The 21,400-nt window shown below is 37.0% G+C and overlaps 1 protein-coding gene across 1 annotated transcript in view; it reads right to left on the bottom strand.

Annotated features, from left to right (window-relative positions):
- LOC149154737 (putative methyltransferase PMT11) overlaps nt 1-21,400 on the bottom strand; it is a 183,321-nt gene that overhangs the window by 14,922 nt on the left and 146,999 nt on the right. The window lies entirely within an intron of this gene.

The raw sequence follows: 21,400 nt of genomic DNA on the forward strand, positions 1-21,400 counted from the left end.
ATCAGAGAATCTTGAGGATCTTGCATATCCCTATCCAGAAAATGTTTCTCTTTGACTTGATGCATGATGAGACTAGCCCTGCATGATTTCTTTCCTTTCTTAAGTTTCCAATGAGGTTCTCAAGAGTTATATCCTTCATAGTTGATTATCAAACATCTTTCATGTTTCCTATGGTGATGTCACGAGCTCTTACTTCTAATGTTTTTCCTCTTCCCTGAACTTCTTTCTTTCAGCTTTCTCCACTTCTTCGGTGAAATGGACTTCTTCTTTATCTTTCTTGTTATTTCCCTACTTGAGCTTAGGACAATATTTCCTGTAATGCTCATAGCATTGAATCTTAGCTATGTTCTTCTTTTCCTCTTGACAAATGTTTGAATCCATTTTCCCCCAACCTGTCTTCTTCTATCTTGCATAGAAACCACAAGTTGTTGAATTGGATAACATTCTTATCCTCATAAACATTTGTTACCTTGTTCATCAATTAGTTGTATGAAGATTATTTCATCCCAGATCTTGCAACTTAGATCTTATGATGATACCCTTTTATCCTTTGATACCTTCAATTTGTGTAGATTAGATCTAATTGATATGATATGCTTTATCGCATCTTCAAAGAATATTTCTACAAGCTTATCATATACATCTCTTTGATGTCTCCAATACTGCTATATGAGGGGACCTTTCATAAGAATATTTTCATGTATTCAGAGGAGAGCTTTTCATTAATATCTTCAATGACTTCACTTTCGTTGAGGACTATGTCTATCCTCCTTTTCCAAGCAAGGAATTTCGATGACCCAACCAGCTTATAGATCTCCTTGCAAAAATGAAGTCATTTTACCAAATTTGATTATAGAATGAAAGATACTTACTTGACAAGTGAAGATGAAATCTTCAACTTGATCACTTTGATGATAGTTGAAGAAGATGTATTAGTGCTCCTTTTGGATGTTCTTCTTCCAAATGAAAAACCCTTCTTCAATGAAAGGAGATTGCTCCTTTTATGATGACAATGCCTTTAGATCTAGCTCTCTTTGTTGATGGTGATTGATGAGGATGTTTTGTTTCTTCCTCGGATGATCTTCTTCAAGGATAAGGAGAGGATCCTTGCTTCAATGAGAGGGAACTTGCCTGATAGCTTTTGAAGATGATGACACTGCCTTCTAGCGTTCAAGATACTTTGACTTCTTCGGTGGTGAATGAGTGTAGATCATAAATGCTTCTAGGATTTCGACTTTGTCTAAGATGATGCAATCTTAGTCCTTGAATTCCTTATATTTCATGTCTATACTTTGAGCTACCTTGCATTATAGATCTCTTTGGCTTGATAAGGGTCTTTGCGGTCTTTTAATGATGACTTGGAGGATCCAAAACTTTCGCTAGTGTACACTGCTTCTTCGATCTAGGGTTTGATTCTTCAATGTAGATCTTGAACTTTCGCTTTGATACCCTTTGACTTGCTTTGATGCCTTTCTTAAAAACTCGATCCTTGAGTGTCTCTATGATTGCATGCCCTTTTCTTGACTTTGACACCTTAGCTCTGATTCCATGTTGAGAAATCTAGGGCATTAGCATTACGTGATTTCTCTTCTATTAGTGACTGCTTGTGAATGCTTTTTACTTCTTTAGATTAGGATATTCTTCTTGTTAGATTATTAGTGTTCTTCTTCATCAAACAGTAACCAATGCATGAACATAAATAGACAAGAGACACAACATGTAGGCTGTGAACCAGGGAAAAACCTCTCACTCTTTCAAGGAAAACCCGCACAAATTCTTCTTATAGAGATTCCAATTGACGAATACCAATACCAAGACCCTTGCCCTATTAGCCACTCCAAAGCCAAGCCACAAGTCCTCTTCCACCTTATCGATTACTCTCTCTCAATTTCTTCTACTTCAGATCTTGCATCATATGATATCATTGTAGTTATATCAAATTAGGATCACTGTAATGAACCTCTTCTTCAATAGTAGAACTGAATCCTTATGTCTGAGATAATACCGAGACCTTCTTCAATACAGCATCACCAAGGCCTTGTTACATAACAGTGATCCTCTTCCCGAGAGGCACTGAATGCTTCTTTACTGTGAGATGTACCAAATTACTATGGCATAATCCTGAACTGTAGGTTCTTCGTGATACAGAATTGACTACTTCAAGGACACCGAACTGTGGTCTATACAAAGACCACTCTCCCTCGCTGTCACTGTGATCATAAGAGGGATCTAAATTCCCTTGACAGTGATTAACTATAGAGAGAACCTCGTTGTCCCTTCTCCATCCGAGTTCCTTCCTATGATAAATATGAACTTTTTACCGCCTCCAAAAATATCAGACATCCAAACTTACTATTGTCTCCGAAAAATCTCAGACATTCGAACTTTTGCTACCTCTGAAAATCTCAGACATCCGAACTTCTGAATTGTCCCTTCTGCGATGACCCTAGCCATGTATATATAGTAGTTTGACTATATAATAAGCTGGCATGTGAAACAAATGTGTGTGTCTTCAAACTATGAGCCGACATGAGTTCGTTTACTCCTCTTTGAAGCCGATATGAAGAGGAGGACTTGTGCTTATCATTGGAGGGCTATTTAACAATGCTATTGACTTAGATACATTTGACACATGCTCAAGAAGAGCTCTTCATACATGACATTGACTCTTTGACTCTAATGATAAATCCTAAGGCTCTCAATGGGAGCCACTAACAAATAAAATCTCTTGCTCATGAAACCCATGAAGCAAGGCATTACAAAAAAAAAATTATTCTCTTCTTTTCATCGTTTAAAAAGATCATAGTTACATGTCATTAAGAAGACCAAGCCTAGCTACATTTTACAACACAAGTTGGCCTTAATTTGGGTAATTCAACCTCACCATAAGCCTATATATAAGGCCAGTTCGAATTCATTTGGAGTACACACTCTCACTCAAGTTCGATATCCCAAAAGACGAGCTGAAAAAGTGCAAAGTTCGTAAAGTAGGCTAAAAGGAGTGTGATGTTGGGAAAGGAGGAGGAAAAGACCAAGATCGAAATTTTGGGCTATCTGTCTCTCTCTCTCTCGTGTGGATTCCTCTAGGAGATCGAAGTCTCTTTTTTCAAGTCAAAGTTGTTGTTGTTATTGTTGCTGCCAGTTGTTGGGTCAAAATTGTTGCTACAAAGTCGAAGTTGTTGCTGAAGGATCATCATCTGCAAGAAGAAAGAAAGGGTTGACTTAGTGTGGAGGAAGTTTGTGTCTAGGTCAAGAGTCTTGGATTATCTCAAGAATTTATTAAGGAAGAGTTGTTGACTGGGTTTTCCCCTAGATAGGCGTTTTTCACTCGTTGTCTGCCTATATCTAGTGTCTGTGATCTTTGTGCTAGTGTTTTAGTTATTGCTTGATGAACTAAAAGATAAAAGAAGAACACAAAGATAAGAAAACCACAAGTAAATTTTTTCCCTTGGAAAAATATGGGCAAATCAACCTCGAAGGGAATCTTTTAAAGCCTTTCGGCTAGACTAGCAAGGCCTAACCCCAAGGGCGTTGAGGAGAATTGACCCTGTGACCTCTCGATCGGCGAGGTACTTAACAACGGGGACTCAACCAATTGAGCTAACCCATGGGGCTCAAAACCACAAGTAATTATCTATATAAAGAAAATATTTATGCCTTTCTGATTTTCTAACATGGTATCAAAGCTAAGGTGAAAAAGGGAAAAAGGAAACTCAAAGATCTATTGAAGAGTAAAGAGTTCTAAGAAGCTTTGAATAAGGGTCTTCAAAAGGAACATATAAGAAGTCAAATATATCATCTTCAAGGACAATGTCTAACTCAATGAAGGGTGAGAACAAACTAGAAGGAGCATCTAACTATAGGGCATGGAAAAAGAGTATAGACCTCATCCTTGAAAAGAATAAAGTTTTGGATTTGGTCAAGGGAAAGGTAAAGAAGCCAACTAATGAGTCAAGTGATGCAAAAAAGGAAAAATTCAGGAAGACAGGAATATTGGCTATGTCACTAATGGTGGATGGAATAAAAGATAACCTCATCCCCAATATATCTAACATAGACTGTGCTCAAGAGATGTATGAGGCTTTATCAAAATTATTCACTATAAAGAAACTTGGTCAAATAACAAGCCTTTAAAATGAACTAAGATCTATAAAGATGGCAAAGGAAGACATTATGGCATCTTTCTTTGTGAGAATAGCCAAATTAAGAGATGAACTTCAAGCGATTGATGAGATAGTACCAGAGAAAGAACTTGTAATTACTGCACTTCTAGGTTTACCAACATCATGGAGTGCCTTCTCATTAGGTCTCAACAGCTGGAAGGAGACTCCTACATTTGAACAACTATGGAATGCTTGCAGTCAGGAAGAAGTCAAGATTTCTCTAGTAAGCAACAAAGAGAATGAAGAAGAAAAAGTTTCAAATGCCTACTCCGCTCATCACAAGAACAAAGGATCATTCAAGAAGACTAAAGGGCCTAGAAGGAAGATTGACATATCCAAAATCGAATGCTACAACTATCACAAGATGGGTCACTACAAAAGTGATTGTCCTGAAAATCCAAGAAATAGAAAGAGAGAAAGGGAATATGCAAATGTTGTTGATGAAGGACCTCCAAAGAAGAACAAGAAGGAAGAATTCGAAGTCAATGATTTATTTGCTAGGAACTCTTAGGGGACTCTATCCTTCTACTCCAAGTTTTTGATTTGTTTTGTACTTTGATTTCTAGAACTTATAGGTTTAACATTCTTTGGAAAAACATTGTTGAATTGTTTTGTTAAAGTTTTTAGGTATCCCTCGAGATTGGATTAAGAGGGAGCCCTCACCATTTTCCAAAGATAAGTATCTTACTCCATGTATTATCTTTTATATTTGGTTTTCCTTTTCTTATCTAGATGTGTTTACACTAGATGCTAATCATATTTCTTTTATATTTTCCTTGTTTAGGAAAAGCTTGTTGCTATGATCAAGGGCTATGGAGAAGACCTCACAAGACAAAGCATAGAAGTTCTATTGGAATTGATGTCCTATAAGGTTTGTCTAAACTCAAAGGTATGTCTTAGACTATAAGTTTTGTTTCTCTTCATGATAAAGGTACATTCATTCATTCTAAGAAATTTTCTTTACATTACTAACAAGTGTTATGTCTAGGACTGTTGAATCATAGAGATTCTTGTTTGGGAGATTAATCATTAGATTGAATCTACCCTCATTAATCATTATGTTTGTGGAACCCTAATAGGTTCCCTGTAAAACCCTAACCTAAGGGTATGCCAATGTTAATATGATAAACCCTAGTCTACTTGGATGAAATCTAGAAAATATTATTCTTTTGATGTTTGGGTTTTGATAATATCATGTTTGGTGTCTTAGTATTGTTATGAACACCCTAGTCCTTTAGGGTTGGATGGTAATGTGTTCCTAGACCTTGAGGTTTTGGTATATTAGTATTTGTAAGTGCAACCCTTATGTATCAAAAGTTAGCTCCTAGGAATGAATCCCTAGATACATGTCTATATGATCAAAACCCTAGTCTGATCTAAATTGTTATATGTCTGACTTTAAATGTATTGGTATTTGTATCTTGGGTTTGTCCTATATATGTTATGATATGCTTATGCATGATTATCCTAGATATGTGTTTATGTTAACCTAGTTGTTGATAAGTTCTAGGGTTTGTAACAAAGCTCTAGTTGAAGTTTGATATTCTAGGATATGGCTATATTGTTTCCATCATGATGATAAAGTCTAGAGTTTACAACAAATCCTAGTAGAAGTTGGTCACATCGTTGAAACCTTAGATTGTGTTGTGATTGTTTTTAATTCTTGTCATTTAAGGCTTACTGTTTCATGTATGGAATCTAGGGTTTGCATTAAATCCTAGTAGAAGTCTAACATATGAATTATAAAGTTGTTAAATACATTGTAAGCGTACTTGTTTGAATTGCTTCTAGGGTTGGAAATATATTGTAGTAGAGTATGTCATATCTCTAGAAGAAATAGTGAGGCCCTAGATATAATGAGATTAATATCTTGTTTGAGTTACAGAAAAAGGAGTGTGAAGGTCTAGAAGAAGCTAGGAGGACAAAATTTCTTATTCTGGGCTCTATCTCTCTCACACGTGTGAAATTCTAGGGTTTTGGGTTGTAGAAATTGGTCGAAGTTGCAGGTCCAAGTTGTAGTAGGACAAAGTGCGAAATCTAGTAGCTGGAAGAGCGAAAACCCTTATCTTGACCTCATTGACCTTAGGAGAGTTGTCTTGCTCTAAGTAGGTCTAAAGAGGAGGCTATATTAGGGTTTCCAAGAAGCTGCAAGGAAGAATTTGTTGGGTCGAAGTTGTAGGTCGTGTAGTAGTGTTGTAGTTGGCAGGTCGAAGCTGCAGGGTGTAGCAGTGTCATGCAGAAAAAAGTAAGGACTTGAGAAAGGGTCAACTTGGTCTAGGGTTTGGGTCTTTGTATCTCATTTGAAGCATATTCTAAGAAGAGAAGAGTTTTCGTGTTTTCCCCTTGGAGAGGTTTTTCCTTGGATGAGTATCTAATATCTGTGTCCTCTATTATTGCAGTTTTTGTTCTTGATATTTGTTTGATGAAAGATCTAACTAGAAGAACACAATAATGCTAATAAGTTCACAAGTAAAAGATATTAATATCATTATCAACGAGAACCATGAAGAAAATAACATTAATCTTAATTTAGCAAATCAATTATTAGTTCCAAGATCATATATAATTGAGAATAAAGAAGCCTCTTATTTCGAAGCAGAATACAAAATTAAAAACTTGCAGGCTCTTTGTGAGATATATGGATAGCGGATGAAAGCATAGGAATGCATGCTGAATATAAATCTTTGGATAAGATTCACATGTGTAGAATCTTGTGTAAAGAAAGTTGCTTAATGCTTAAGTATATGGATATATGATGCTTGAAAAGAATAGGATTTGACTTACTTTAAAATGAATAAAAGATTAGGACTTTCTCTAGAATATGTAAATAATGATTAACATCCAGTATAATCTCCAGAAGAAAAAGTTGTAACTTGGTAATCAAGTTCGATCCTTGGGCACTCTGATGCATGAAGGAAGTTTCAAGTGGAGATGGTTGATGAGGATGTTGATGGAACGAGAAGGTCATCATGATGAGGTAAGTCTGATTTTTATTATTGTTGGTTATCTGGTTAACATATTATTTTGTTGCCTAGAAGATGTTGCAGTAATTCATGATGATAGTTGAGACAACTTCAACCGTATGGATGGAAATGGATGAAGGATATTGCGGAAAGCTCGATATCTAGTACTTAGCAACTGTGAAGTCAAGATATGGACATCCTAGATTAAAAGGTAGCAGTGCGAGAAGATAACCTAAAGGTCAAAGGAAGATGACCTTCATGAAGCAAATATAATCAGCTTGAAGTTTGAGAAGGCCCAATGTAATTCCTTCATATCAAAGAAGAAAGTGATGAGCAAGAAGACTATCCTGGAACCTGTCACAAGATTGAAGAGTGAAGGTGGCCCCATGATACCTTGAAAGAAAGAAAGCTTGTTGGAAGGACCAAAGCTAACATTCCTTCTAAAGACATGCATATCACGCAAAAACACCTTGAGCTAAAAGATAAAGGGCCAAAGAGGTTGAACCTTCAAGAAATGTCTACCAAGTAAAGAACACATGTAAACAAAACCAAGAAGACGACATTTCAAAACAAAAAGAAGCAATGGGTCCAAAGACAAGGCAAAGACTTTTAAGTGGGTGACTTAGTCCTTGTCAATGGCGATCCAATTACTATTAAGGCCCATGGCAAAGTACACGTTGGGTACTTTTGTATTCCTAAGCTAGATTGTAAACTCTTTCCTTTCCCAACAGGAGGGAACTGCATTACTTTGTTTAATAGGATCTAACAAATGTTGGATAAGTAGTTGCATTACATTTGTGTGTTGCATCTTATGTGAGCCTACTTATAAATTGTATCATGATGTTGTGTTGCATCTTAGATTATATTGCATTTCAGTTAAGTTTTCTTTTTTGTACAGATTTGTTCATATGCATAAAACAAGGGTGATAATCAATACATAGTGCACACTTCCAAACAAGTTGATTTGAGTGTGCAAGTAGCAAGTCTGTGAGCCCAAGGATTGATGGGGTTCTCATGAACTCCTCATTCGAGCATATGGATCATGTGCTCTACAGTGAGCACATGTCCCTGAGTTGGAGTGAGATGTATCATGTTACCCACCATAATGGGTAACCCACTAGGACAAAATATTTTCTCCTATTTTGGATAACTAGCAACCCTAAACATTGGCTTGATGATGATCATATGCCAACTCCTCTACCATTTGCACCAATCACTATCCCTTTCACCATCCAACATTCCTCCTGAATGAAGGTGGGCTACCACTCAACAAGTACTTTGATCATTTTGCAATTGAGTGCTTTTACTTAATGTTTTGGGCATTTAGTATGCATAAAGGAGTGATCTAGATGATTAAACAATCTTGATTGTAATTGTTTTCTCTCACCTTACCAAGGGGATTAATTTTTTGCCCTAGTCTAGTGGTACCTCCCCTAAGGCCTTAGGTTTATAAGAGGGGCACTACTTGGTAGGCCTGGATTGAAATAGCGTGTTCATTCTCTCTCTACCATACTTAACACTTTCCATATCACATTATTATCCCTTGATATCATATCCATTCTTCACGTTCAACTATCATTGGTTCATTGGGATTTCACACTCTCTTATCCACATCCTTGAGTAGGGTAGGAAAACATTTCCCCGGAGGTCGATGCAGCTAAAAGAATGGGAAAGCATAATATGGTCAAAATGAAAGAAAAAGAAAATCGAAATGCAAAAGATGGCCAGGATATAAGTTAGCACATGCGAAAAATCCTAGCATGAACTCTACACTCCTCATTAGCCATCACCTGGTTCTTAAGCACTCGATCCTCCATCTCATTAAAAGGAACCCTAATGAGCTATTGCCTCATCTAAAGCGGTAAATTAAATGCTAAGACAAAAAGAGAAAGCTTTGATCCTTGAGTTATGCACCAAATAAAAAGAATTATCAAAAAAAGTAAAAGGTGCACCAGAGGGGTGGAAAAAGCAAGCTAAACAAGGTAACTCGTGCATCCACTATTGCTCACTCCATTACATCTATACAATCAGGATGTGGACTACCACTAGTTGGTCCCCTAACCCCACTTGGCCATGAAATCTTTCCCCTCCATTGCCACTTACTTATACCAACACCTATTGATTGAAGGGTTGACCTTGGAAATGCCACCTCCCCTTGGGGGTAGGAATCACCTAATAGGGTTGACCACTTAGCCACCCCTACAAAGGTAGCAAACACCTTTATGAGACTTGGTCTAGTTAGATATTTAAGGTTGATCTTTGTTTTAAGTATTAATTTTTAATATACCCTTAACACTTAAGTATGGTCCACTTAGATGCATTTATGATCTTAGTCTCTAAAGAATGTTTGCTTTCACTTGAGTGTGAGTTGGTTTTTGTTGAGAAATCTAGGGCATCAATAGATAATTTATTGCTCTAGTTATGATAATTGCTTGTGATAGACTTTTTACTTCTTGATTATGATCTTCTCTTCTTGAGTTATTAATGTGTTCTTTTCATCAAGACAATTACCAAATCATGAACAATAAAGAGACAAGAGACACAGTTTATAGGCTTGTCAACCAAGGCCAAAACCTCGCACTTTTTGAGAGAAAAACCCAAACGAAATTCTTCTTATAGATCTTCAATTGACAAATACCAAGACCATGACAAAGACCCTTGACACTAGAGTCCTCCCAAGACCAAGTCACTAGCCTCCTCTCCAACGTTGCTCTTCCTTTTCTCCTTCTCAGGTTCCTTTAGAATTTTCGGCTTCTCCTTGTCGTTCTGCTACCCTTTTTCTTGACAGTAGAAACCTTAGATCAGATTTGTTCCTTGAATAGTCTCTTCAAGAGGGAGACTCTTTCTCTATCTTACTCAGCTTGCTTCAGCGAAGATTTCTATCCAAACAAGAATACTTTTAGGTGACTGCAATCTTCGATCCTCCCTTGCCAACTTCAGACCTGCAACCTTTGCACGTGTGAGGATATACTATGCCCAAAACAGTCCTTAATGATGCCTCTCTCCTTCGCTAAACTTCCTTCGTTCCTCGCTGGCTTAGAGGCTTCTTCTAAGATGTATTGTGCACTTCTTATTAGAGACTAGCTTCACCAAATTGCTTGTCTCCAAATGAGGACGAGCACTAGTATATATAGTCGTTTTTCCATGGCAGTTAGGCCGACATGATCTCTTGGAGTAGGCCGACTTCACCTTTCTAGAATTATCCCTCTGTTGTAGGCCGACTTGAGTGAGGGCTAGTGACAAGGTCTTGGAGGGTTACTTACAAAGACAAGTATGACTCTTTACAATGTGTACCATGCCTTCATTACATGACAATGACTCTTTAGAATTTTATGACTAGATGACAATATCCCTAAGGGCTCTCAATGGGAGCCTCAACTAAAAATAAAATCTCTTTCTCATGAAACCCATGATGCAAGCATTACAATAGTTTTATTTTTCTTCTTTACATCTCTTACATGTCATTATGAAGACTGAACCTAGTTACACTTTTCAACACTCCCTCTTAACTAGGGAGGTATTCATAATGGTACTTGGTCATTCTCAATCTAAATAATTTCATATAAGAAGAATCGGATTGGTAACCCATTTGTTTAGCATCATATCAACCAGCATTGTTATATAGTAAGGCCTTGACTAACAACTCTATCTCTCCACAAGATCTGAGCTCAATGCTAACGAGACCAATAATTTATAAACACTCTCATCATTCTCTCTCCTGGAACATACCCCACTCAGGTTCTCAGGGTGTGTTCCTTCAGGACTATTCTTATCTTGGACTCCCCAGTCCTCAAGGAATATCGGTCCTCTACAACTACTCTTATCTTGGATTCCCTATCTCATCCTCAAAGAGCATCAAATGCCAAATGATTACCCAATCCTCCATTTTGTCTTCCAAGGTGAAGACCAGAATGATGTGTCTATCTCTCCCTCTCAATTAGGGAGGACATATCAATTCCAATAAGGAATGTACCTAAGCTCCCTCTTGGCTTAGGAATTTCCAAGTTTCTTCCAAGTAAGAAACTTGTTTCCAGGCTCCCTCTTAATTAGGGACCTACAGCAACTCCTCAGGTGGAGATGATGGGACAACCAACTGCTTGAAGAACTCCTTCCTTCGATGTCATGAATTTATTTGTCACGGAGTCTTCATCTTTTGGGACTTCTTCATAGGGCACAGACCATCCATCACTTTTATCCATGAGTCAGTCATGTCATCATTCCTTTCATCAGAAAGTGATCTATCAGTCTATATCTGGTCTTGCTTCATGTCATTCTACCTTCTTCATATTAACCTCTTTGGAAGGATCTCATAACCTTCTTCATAGTTCTCGGGAAAGACATCGCCAATTCTTCCTTTTGGCAGTCCTGCATAAGTCCATCCATATACTTGTTCAAAAATAAGAGATGAACACTTAAATCACAATTACTTTTGAGATGGTCTTTCATCATGACATCTTTTTGTAAGCATCAACATCCAACGCACATGTTGACACATCTCCTAAAGATATGTATTGTCATTGGTCAAGGGTCTCCATCTTTTCCAAACTTTCGTCAAAGTCTCCATATCTTTCTAGGAGATAACATAGTCAAATCTTCATCGTCTTTCGGATCAATGTTTTTAAAACAGGAACCGGTGACCGGACCGGTCCACCTAATGAACCGGTTTACCGACCGGAACCGGTCTAACCGGGACTGGTTTGGTCTAAACGAACCGGTTTTAAAAAAAACATTAAATAATTAATTTTTAATGAAACAAAACTATTCTTAAGATGTAAAACCATGATTCCAAGCCAATAGAGACAAAATATGCAAAGTTTGCTCATTTAAATACCATGTAAAGGTGAATATATCAAAATGGCACCGAGTGCAATACATATCATCGACAAAATAGCAAAATACATAAGAAATGAGGCTCTAAATGGCCTATAAAGTCCAAAAACAATGTTGCAAGCTATGAGGCCATTGGCCTACAGTCCTACTACAAGTCTACAGTGTACACATGATCAATCATCAAGTTCATCACCACTACTAGACACAGGATCATCATCAGGAGCTACATAGACATCATCTGGTTCAGAGTCTGAGGATGCCTCAGCCTGATTTGCAACCTCAGTACCAATGCCACCAATGACAATAGAAGTGGAAACGAAACCTTTCCTAGATTTGAAGTTTACCGTCTGTTTGGCAAGGACCGGTAATGTGATGTTAAAGCAACCATAAAAAAATGCTAAGGCATTTTAAGTGCAAAGGGAGAAATGTTACAGATAAAAAAGTCACTCGTAATTCTGAAGATGTACATGACATTTTAAGCTTTCAATTACTGGGACAAGGTGAGAATGCTTGAGGGAGGACATTCCAAAGGAATATGGAGTCACATGGGGTGTTTTATTTCAAAATTGTACAAAAACAAGCATAATTGTGGGCACTTGGGATTTGGGGGAACACCAGCTTAAGAGGAAGTTTGATTGTTATTCAGGGGGTTTAAAGATCACATACAACATCGTGGGAATGTCTTTTAAGCTAGGCAACATAAATTTACCAAAAAGAAAAAAGATGGGATCCAAAGTATCATGTTAAAAAATACACGAGATTGAAAGAAATAATTAGTTTAAAAGAAAGATATACTTTCGTGCAGGAAGCAATGGAGTTTGCACATAATAATGAAGACAACTGTAATCTTATTTAAGCCTTAGAGTTTGTCAACTTTGACTCTTTCTACAAGAAAAGCAGTTAAATATAAAATGAGGATAATTGAACCTCTAACAATGCTCCAGAAGAAAAAGAAAAAATATTGTAATGGCGGTTAATGCTCACATGAGTTATTAGTTGTTAACACAAAATTCACAAATTTATTGTAAATGATCATGCACATTTGTGAGCATACCCTTTGGTTCCATGGTTCAAGTTCATGCAAAGTTCAGCTTGAGAGTTCTTTGAGATTCAGAACAAGACAACACAACATCCGAGTGATGCCTCTTAGATAGCTGAGTTTGTGCCTGAATTAACCCTAGATCCTGCACAAAGGAACACAGGTGATCTGTTGATTACAAACTGTTTCGTTTGAAGAGCATGCCTAAAACCGGCCGGTTTAGGACGGAACCGGCCGGTTTTTCACCGATTAGGGCAAAAACTAGGCGAAGGGGGCCTTCCAACCGGGTTTTTTGGCCGGTTTAGACCGGCGGCCTTGCTAACTGGCCGGTTAGACCGGTAACCGGTTTTTTAAAACGGTTTTGAAAACACTGTTTCGGATGTTGTCTGCAACCATATGACATGACTCCCATAATATCAAATGTAAGCATACATACCTCATCTTTCCTATGGGTCATCCGAACTTCCTATAGCAGCGTCCTTTGAATGAAGGAGATTCATTTCTTTGATATGCTTCATTGTTATGTCATCATACCATCATCCATGAATTCCACAAGTTTGGAATTCTTGATGAAACACTTGCTTCCCCTTATGATCGGTGATCCTTTCAATGAAGATTCCATCAGAGAATCTTGAGGATCTAAAGTATCCCTATCAACAAATGTTTCTTTTTGATAGATGTATGATGACCCTTTTCCTAGATGACTTCTCCCTTTTTCCATGAGTATCTCTTGAGCTTTTAGTGAGGTTTCCAAGAGCTATATCCTACATACTTGCAGATTTTGTCCCAGACATCCTTCATGTTACCTATGTCACAAGCTCTTACTTCTAATGCTTCTACTATGATGTCATTCTTTAATATGATGCATCCTATCTTATTTACAAAGCTGCCTCTCTATAATTTACACCACATAAGAGTACCTTTTAGAGAAGGAGATTATCTCAGTCATAGTAGAGATCTCTCAATTCCTCCTTAGGCTTCTTCATCTCAGGTTTTTCCACTTCTTCAGTAATATGGGTTTTTTCCTTGTTTCTCTTGTTATTGTCCCTTTCAAGTTTAGGAAAACCTCTTCTATAGTGCCCATATTATTGACATCCATAGTACTGAACTTTAGCCATGTTCTTCTTTTTCTTTTGAGGACCAAATTTACCAAACTTCCTTTTTCTTATTGTCATAGCAGCATATGCTTGATTCTGCTCATTTGATCCCACATCAATTTTTGCCTTCAGTCTAGTTTCTTCAATCTTGCATAATGACCATAGATCCTAGAAAGGAGTGGCTTCTTTCTTCCCATAGATACGTGAAGTGAAGTTGCCCCATTCCTCTAGTAGTGCATTTAGTACTAAAATGGTCATTTCTTTGGCAAACATTATTTCGCACAGATCTTGAAGTTGATCTCTTATTTCTAAAATCCTCATAAAATATGAGGTTATTCCTTCTTCCTTTGAGATCTTCAATTTGTAGAGTTCTTGTTTTAGAGAGATAACTTCTCTTGCAGTACTTACGGAAAACAACTCTACCAATTTGTCATATATTGCTTTTGAAGTGTCTAAATTTGATACAGATGGGATGAGAGAGTCTTTGAAGGATTCTATGAGAATACTCTGGGCCTTTACTTCCCCTTTCATGAATTTAGCAAGTGCTTGAGTATCTTCTGTGGGAGGTTAGGTTATTGAACCCTTGATGTGATCCATGACTTCATTCTCAATGAGGTTTAGATATGTTCTTTTCTTCCATGCAAGAAAGTTTGAAGCCCTAACTAATTTGTTGCTCTCCTTGCAAAAAGACATTTTGATAGATTCAGATGAAGTCATATACTTACTTGAGTAGATGTTGCTTTCTTCACTTGCTTCCTTCTTAATCTTGATAGTGATACAGATAGTAGAAGACTACTCCTTGAAAGATTCTTTGATGAGAGAGAGCTTGCTTTACAAACCCTTTTGAAGATGATGACAATGTTCTTCGATCTACCATTCCTTAGTCTTTTAAAAAAAACTTCCACTCCTTAGATGATGGATGAGTGATGATCTCGGAAATGCTTCTATGGTTTTGGTCTTTCTTTCTGCTTCCTCCTTGATGATGATTCCAAGATTCTTGCTAAAGTATATTTCTTCAATCTAGGGTTTTGGTATGATGAAGATCTTGATCTCTTGCTTGGTATTCTTTGTTTCACTTTGATCCCTTTCTTGAAACTCAATCCCTGTGTGTCTCCTTGATTAGATGCCCCTCCTTGATTTTAGCACCTTAGCTCTGAAAACATGTTGAGAATTCTAAGGCATCAATAGATAGTTGATTTATCTACTTATTGTAATTGCTTGTGATAGACTTTTTACTTCTTGATTATGATCTTCTCTTCTTGAGTTATTATTGTGTTCTTTTCATTAAGACAATTACCAAATCATGAACAATAAAGAGACAAGAGACACAGTATATAGGCTTGTCAGCCAGGGCCAAAACCTCTCACTCTTTGAGAGGAAAACCCAAACGAAATTCTTCTTATAGATCTTCAATTGACAAATACCAAGAACATAACAAAGACCCTTGACACTAGAGCCCTCCCAAGACCAAGTCACTAGCCTCCTCTCCAACACTGCTCTTCCTTTTCTCCTTCTCGGCTTCCTTCAGAATTTTCGGCCTCTCCTTGTCATTCTGCTACCCTTTTTCTTGACAGTAGAAACCCTAGATCAAATTTGTTCCTTGAATAGCCTTTTCAAGAGGGAGACTCTTTCTCTATCTTACTCAGCTTCCTTCAGCGAAGATTTCTATTCAAACAAGAATACTTTAGATGACTGCAATCTTCGATCTTCCCTTGCCAACTTTGAACTTGCAACCTTCGCACATGTGAGGATATACTATGCCCAAAACAATCCTTAATGATGCCTCTCTCCTTCGCTAAACTTCCTTTGTTCCTCATTGGCTTAGAGGCTTCTTCTAAGATGTATTGCACACTTCTTATTATAGACTAACTTCACCGAATTGCTTGCTACCAAATGAGGACGAGCATTAGTATATAGTCGTTTGTCCATGGCAGTTAAGCCGACATGATCTCTTGGAGTAGGTCAAGTTCACCTTTCTAGAATTATCCCTTCATTGTACGCTGACTTGAGTGAGGGCTAGTGACAAGGCCTTTGAGGGTTACTTACAAAGACAAGTATGACTCTTTACAATGTGTAACATGCCTTCATTACATGACAATGACTCTTTAGACTTTTATGACTAGATGACAATATCCCTAAGGGCTCTCAATGGGAGCCTCAACTAAAAATAAAATCTCTTGCTCATGAAACCCATGATGCAAGCATTACAATAATTTTATTTTTCTTCTTTACATCTCTTACATAAAATCACAATTACATGTCATTATGAAGACCGAACCTAGTTACACTTTTCAATAGTTCCAAGGGGTTTTGAGCAGCAGAGGCCTTGAGGGCACCCTACTCCACATGATGGGTAGGCCACACATTACATTCTAAAGAACATGATGACTTAGAAAAAGCAGCGTTGCCCACTTTTGGCAGAGCATTGGATCTTTTCATGACTTGAGTAGTTGATTTACATCCCAGAGCACCCGCAAGGGCCAAAATGTTGGGCTACTCTATGAAAATTCCTGAATCTAAAACATCAGAAACCCCTACTGCATTTTCTGGTTTATTATCTCCTACTTGTTCTTGGCATTAACAAGTTATTTAAATGCATAAATATCGAAGTAAACACAAATGCAACATTCACAAATATACAGATCAACAACTGAAATAAACTTAGACAACACAAGGGGCAGTTATTTTTGGACAATCGTCCCCGGAAAAACCCAATGGTGGAAAACTGGTGCAGCATATAGAGGGTTTTATTATTAAGCAGATTATGAATACAACTAGGGTGCCAGAAATGGCTCACCCTTCAGAGAATATCCTTGGCAGCAATACCTCTATCTGTGAACAAATCAGCAGTCGGATGAACAATCCTACAGTGACTGCGGTTGTTCCTTGTGCTGGACAGCGAAAGCTGCTCCACGCACTCCTCTGGAACTGTGTCACCCTCTTCAGAACTGCGTCACCCTCTTCCGACTAATCTACTCTCAATATATCCCACTGAATCACCTCAATGCAGCCTCTGAAGCCCTCTACGTCTACTGCGTCAGCCTCTATGGCCTCTACGTCAGCTCCTTTGGTCCTCTGCCTCCTCTGCGCTGGCCTCCTTAGCCTCTGCGTCAAACCTTGTTGCCTCTGCGTCAGCCTTCCTAGGCTCTGCGCTGCCTCTTCCGACACTCTACTGCCTCTCTGATATGTATTCCTCGGCCTCTTGCCAAGCTGCCCCTCACTGCAACTGATCACTTGTTCGATTTCCTTAGCAAACCCAACCCCAGAAAATCAAACTGACTGATCTCTCTTGGTTTCTTGGTGTGTCTCCAACTGACCCTCCAGCTTCCTCTTATACTTTTCCTGTTGATGATTCAACGGGATCTGGCTTGATCCTCGTTATTTAGAACTTTCTCACCCGTATTATATTAATACACATTAATATTTTAATTTTCCTAAGTTTCGACTTAGGGTCTCATTAGAAATATTAATTATTTTAATATCTCTCCATCTGGGTGGAATTTCTCCAAACGATTTCTGGGTCTTGGAGATCTCATGTGCCTTAGCCTCTCCACCAATTTTCATGGCTGGAGCACATCTGATGCTACCAAAAATCAACATTCTCTTGCCTAGCATTGAGAATTCATGATGATGTGCCAGTGGACCCAGCATCCTACCAAGTTAGTCTTGGCACTACTTGATGGGCATGCCATGACCAAGGGCCCAGATGAGGATATCCAGATATCTAGAATTTGTTCACCATTATAAATTAAGATATCTTTCGGACCCAGATATCTCGTGAACTGGATATGTAAACTAATTTGAAATCCGGATGATGGTTATAACTTGTGGCGAGGTCCACACCGAATATGTTATGGTCTGGCTCATAACTTCAATCCAAAATCCAGTAGACAACTCCACTCCACAAACTTTTGTTGAACAAAGTAATTTTAACCCTAGATGCCTCCACTGATCTGGATGACAGAAATTTGTGATGAACTTTTGTATTACGTCTCTATCGATTGATGGATCTCTTGAAATGAAAATCCAATCTTGTTGAACATTGGTTACAAAAACTAATGCAGTCCAATTTGAAACCCTTCAAATGCACTGTAGTTGGAGGTTCTATGAATTTAAACTTTGAATTGTAGACTTAGATCTTGAACCTAGAACCATTCACCTACGACAAATCTGTTCTTCTCACCACAATACAAAAATTTGATTTGGTCTATACTATAACAATCATAATTGCTATACCCCGTCATTCGGCAAGGATTCCCAAGAGATTGGACAACTAGTATAGGAATAACCCTTTTTAAAAGTGGAGACATTAATAATCCTTCCAATTATAGAACCATTATGATCAATCCTTTGTTTGCAAAGCTCTTCAGCAGCATGGTAGAAAATAGAATCAGTAAATGGGCGGAAGTCAAAGAAAAGAGGGCAAAAGGGCAAGCAGGTTTTGGGCTGAAACATTCTAAGTAGATCACGGTATCACGTTGAGACACATTATTGAAAAGGTTTGGGAGGGAAAAGAAGAAGTATTTCGTTGCTTTGTTGACTTCAAAAAGTTATTTGACACGGTCCCTGTAGATAAGTTGTGGAGTAGAATGGAAGAACTTGAAATTCATTTGCATTATAGAGTTGTTGTCAATAGGCCTTATGAAGAGGTGAAAGTCAAAATTAGAACTTCAGCAGGCATTTCAAAAAGCTTTAGAAGTGACATCGGAGTCAAGAAAGGTTGCCCTTTATCCCGTACTCTTTTTGGTTTATATATTGATAAATTGGAAGAGTGGCTAAATCTGCAAGGTGGGGCTGGTGTTCGGTTGGGGGAGTTTGTGATAAAGCTTCTTTTATATGGTGATGACCTTGTATTGATTGCTAAATCGGCCCAAGGATTGCAGATGCATCTATATGCCCTTGAGCATTTTTGTAAAGCAGTGGGGATGCAATTCAATACCAGCAAGACCAAAATAATGATTTTCTCAAAGAAAAAGAAGCAGAGCCAGCATACGTTGGTCTTTGAAGGCAACATTCTTGAAGAAGTAAATGAATTTAAGTACCTCGGGATTGATTTCAACAAGAAGCTTAAATTGGGAGCACTGCAGAAAGAAGAGAATTTTAGGAGGGTGGAAAGCATTATATGCTCTTCAAAACAGATGTAGAGACGCAGAGTTATGGGATTGGAAAACAATTAAAGTGTTTTTTGGGCTCCTAGTTTGTCCAATGATATTATATGGGTGTGAATTAAGGGCTAGCAACATCCCTGTTTCAAAATGGAAGCAAATTAAGAAAATCCAAAAACGCTTGATCATGAGCAAGTTTAAAATAAAAAGTTTGGTTTCTTATGAGATAATGTTGAGTGCAACAAGAGAAACTTCCATCGAAGCAATTGCTATCGTGCGTCTCATAAGGTATCTACAAAGAATTGAACAAATGGGAGAAGGTAGATGGCCTAAAGTTATCTTCAATGAAGGAATGAGTAAAAGAAAGAAATCATGGATGAGGCAAAACAACAAATGGATGCAAAAATGGAATATTTACCTCAATGCATGTCACAAATAGCAAGGATTTAAAGAGTTCCGTTATGGAGAAGTTTAGTAAGAGTATATGGGGAAAAGAGTTGGGTAGAAAGAAGAAGTACTACGTTCAAGAATTTAACCCCACTTGTGATCTCCAACAAAAAGAGTACACTGGAGCTAACATTCCATGGAGAGCAAAGATTCTTATTGCTCAATTAAGAACTAACTCGTATCAGCTACAGTGTGAAACAGGTTGGTGGAAAAGACCTAAAGAAGCTTGGGAAGAACGTGATTGTACTTTTTGCACTTCTGGGGCAGTGGAATCAAAAAAACATTTCATTTTGGAATGTGATGCTTTCAAAGACATCAGAGACAGTTGCAGTAGTGTGTTAACATTAGTTCCTTGGCATTATCTTTTCAGTGAGGGGCCTATTAGAAGGTTGGGTCAGCTCATCATTAATTTGAATAATAAGAGGATTGAATTGCAAAAGGCAAAAAGCAGGGAAGTTAGTGGTCCCATAGACTATATCTAGTCTCGTGGACATTAAAATTTCATTTCATTTATAAAAACACAAAGAAACACCCAGCATATATATTAATTTGAATACGGAAGGGGATGATTACAGAATTGTTAAGTTATAAGGATTCGGATGTGGATCCAGGTATGAATCCGCCAACTTTTGGAAAAACCAAGATCCGGTTATGACAAGAAATGATAAGTACAAATAAATATAAAATATATATTTACAATTTTTAAAACTTAAAAAATATATAAATATCTATATCTATATAATATTTATAATACATATATTTTATAATAAGTTATGTATATTAAATTTCATATTTATTTTATTTATATGATAATAATTAAATAATTCATAAATTATATATACATGTAATATAAAAGATTATATTAATATATAAAGATAATATAAATCACATTTATCTCACTATTGAGTGTATATATATATATATATATATATATATATATATATATTAAAACTTAAAAAATTATAAATATCTATATCTATATAATATTTATAATACATATATTTTATACTAAATCTCATGATATCAAATTTTATATTTATTTTATTTATATATAAATTATATATACAAGTCATATGAAATATTACATTAATATATAAAATATAATATAATTTAGGTTTATGTCACGATTTACTATTTAGTTAACTAGTGAACTTATAAATGTTTACATTAATACATAAATATAATATAAATCGCATTTATCTTACTATTGAGTTAACTTACGGTATTTTTAAAATAGTCGTGGCTAAAAAATACCGTGGTGACAACTGTAATTGGTGATCTAGTTAATATAGAGAACTAAATAAACCCGCCGGGCATATATATATTTATTTAATGTCACCTTAGTCTCTTCATGAATTGAAGACTTTCAATAATATTGTCGATAAAGATTATTGGCTTTATTATCAAGAAACTCTACGATATGGTTCTGGGAATTGCAATAATTGCAGTCTTCCTCTTTTCTCACGCTCACTCTCTCATCAAACTCAGAAAACGCTCTCTCTAACCCTCTAAACTACGTTGAAATTTTACTACATAAAGTTCTCGTACCCAACTCAACAAATTCAATCTCTTTCACTGAATTATCTAACAAATTCCAAAATTGGCTAAATCTATCCCTTAACATAGCTATCAAATGACACTCATCCTATCCTTTCTAACAATATAGATTCTTCTAGATTAAACTTAAGAAATGTTACAATTTAAATAGAATTAAGGAAACCAACTTCCTTTGGTAAATGGATTTAACCTAAGAGGA

The sequence above is a fragment of the Pinus tabuliformis genome, chromosome 9 (assembly GCF_031772625.1).
Source record: "Pinus tabuliformis cultivar Carrire ecotype Pingquan chromosome 9, CPIR1, whole genome shotgun sequence".
Taxonomy (NCBI): Eukaryota; Viridiplantae; Streptophyta; class Pinopsida; order Pinales; family Pinaceae; genus Pinus; species Pinus tabuliformis.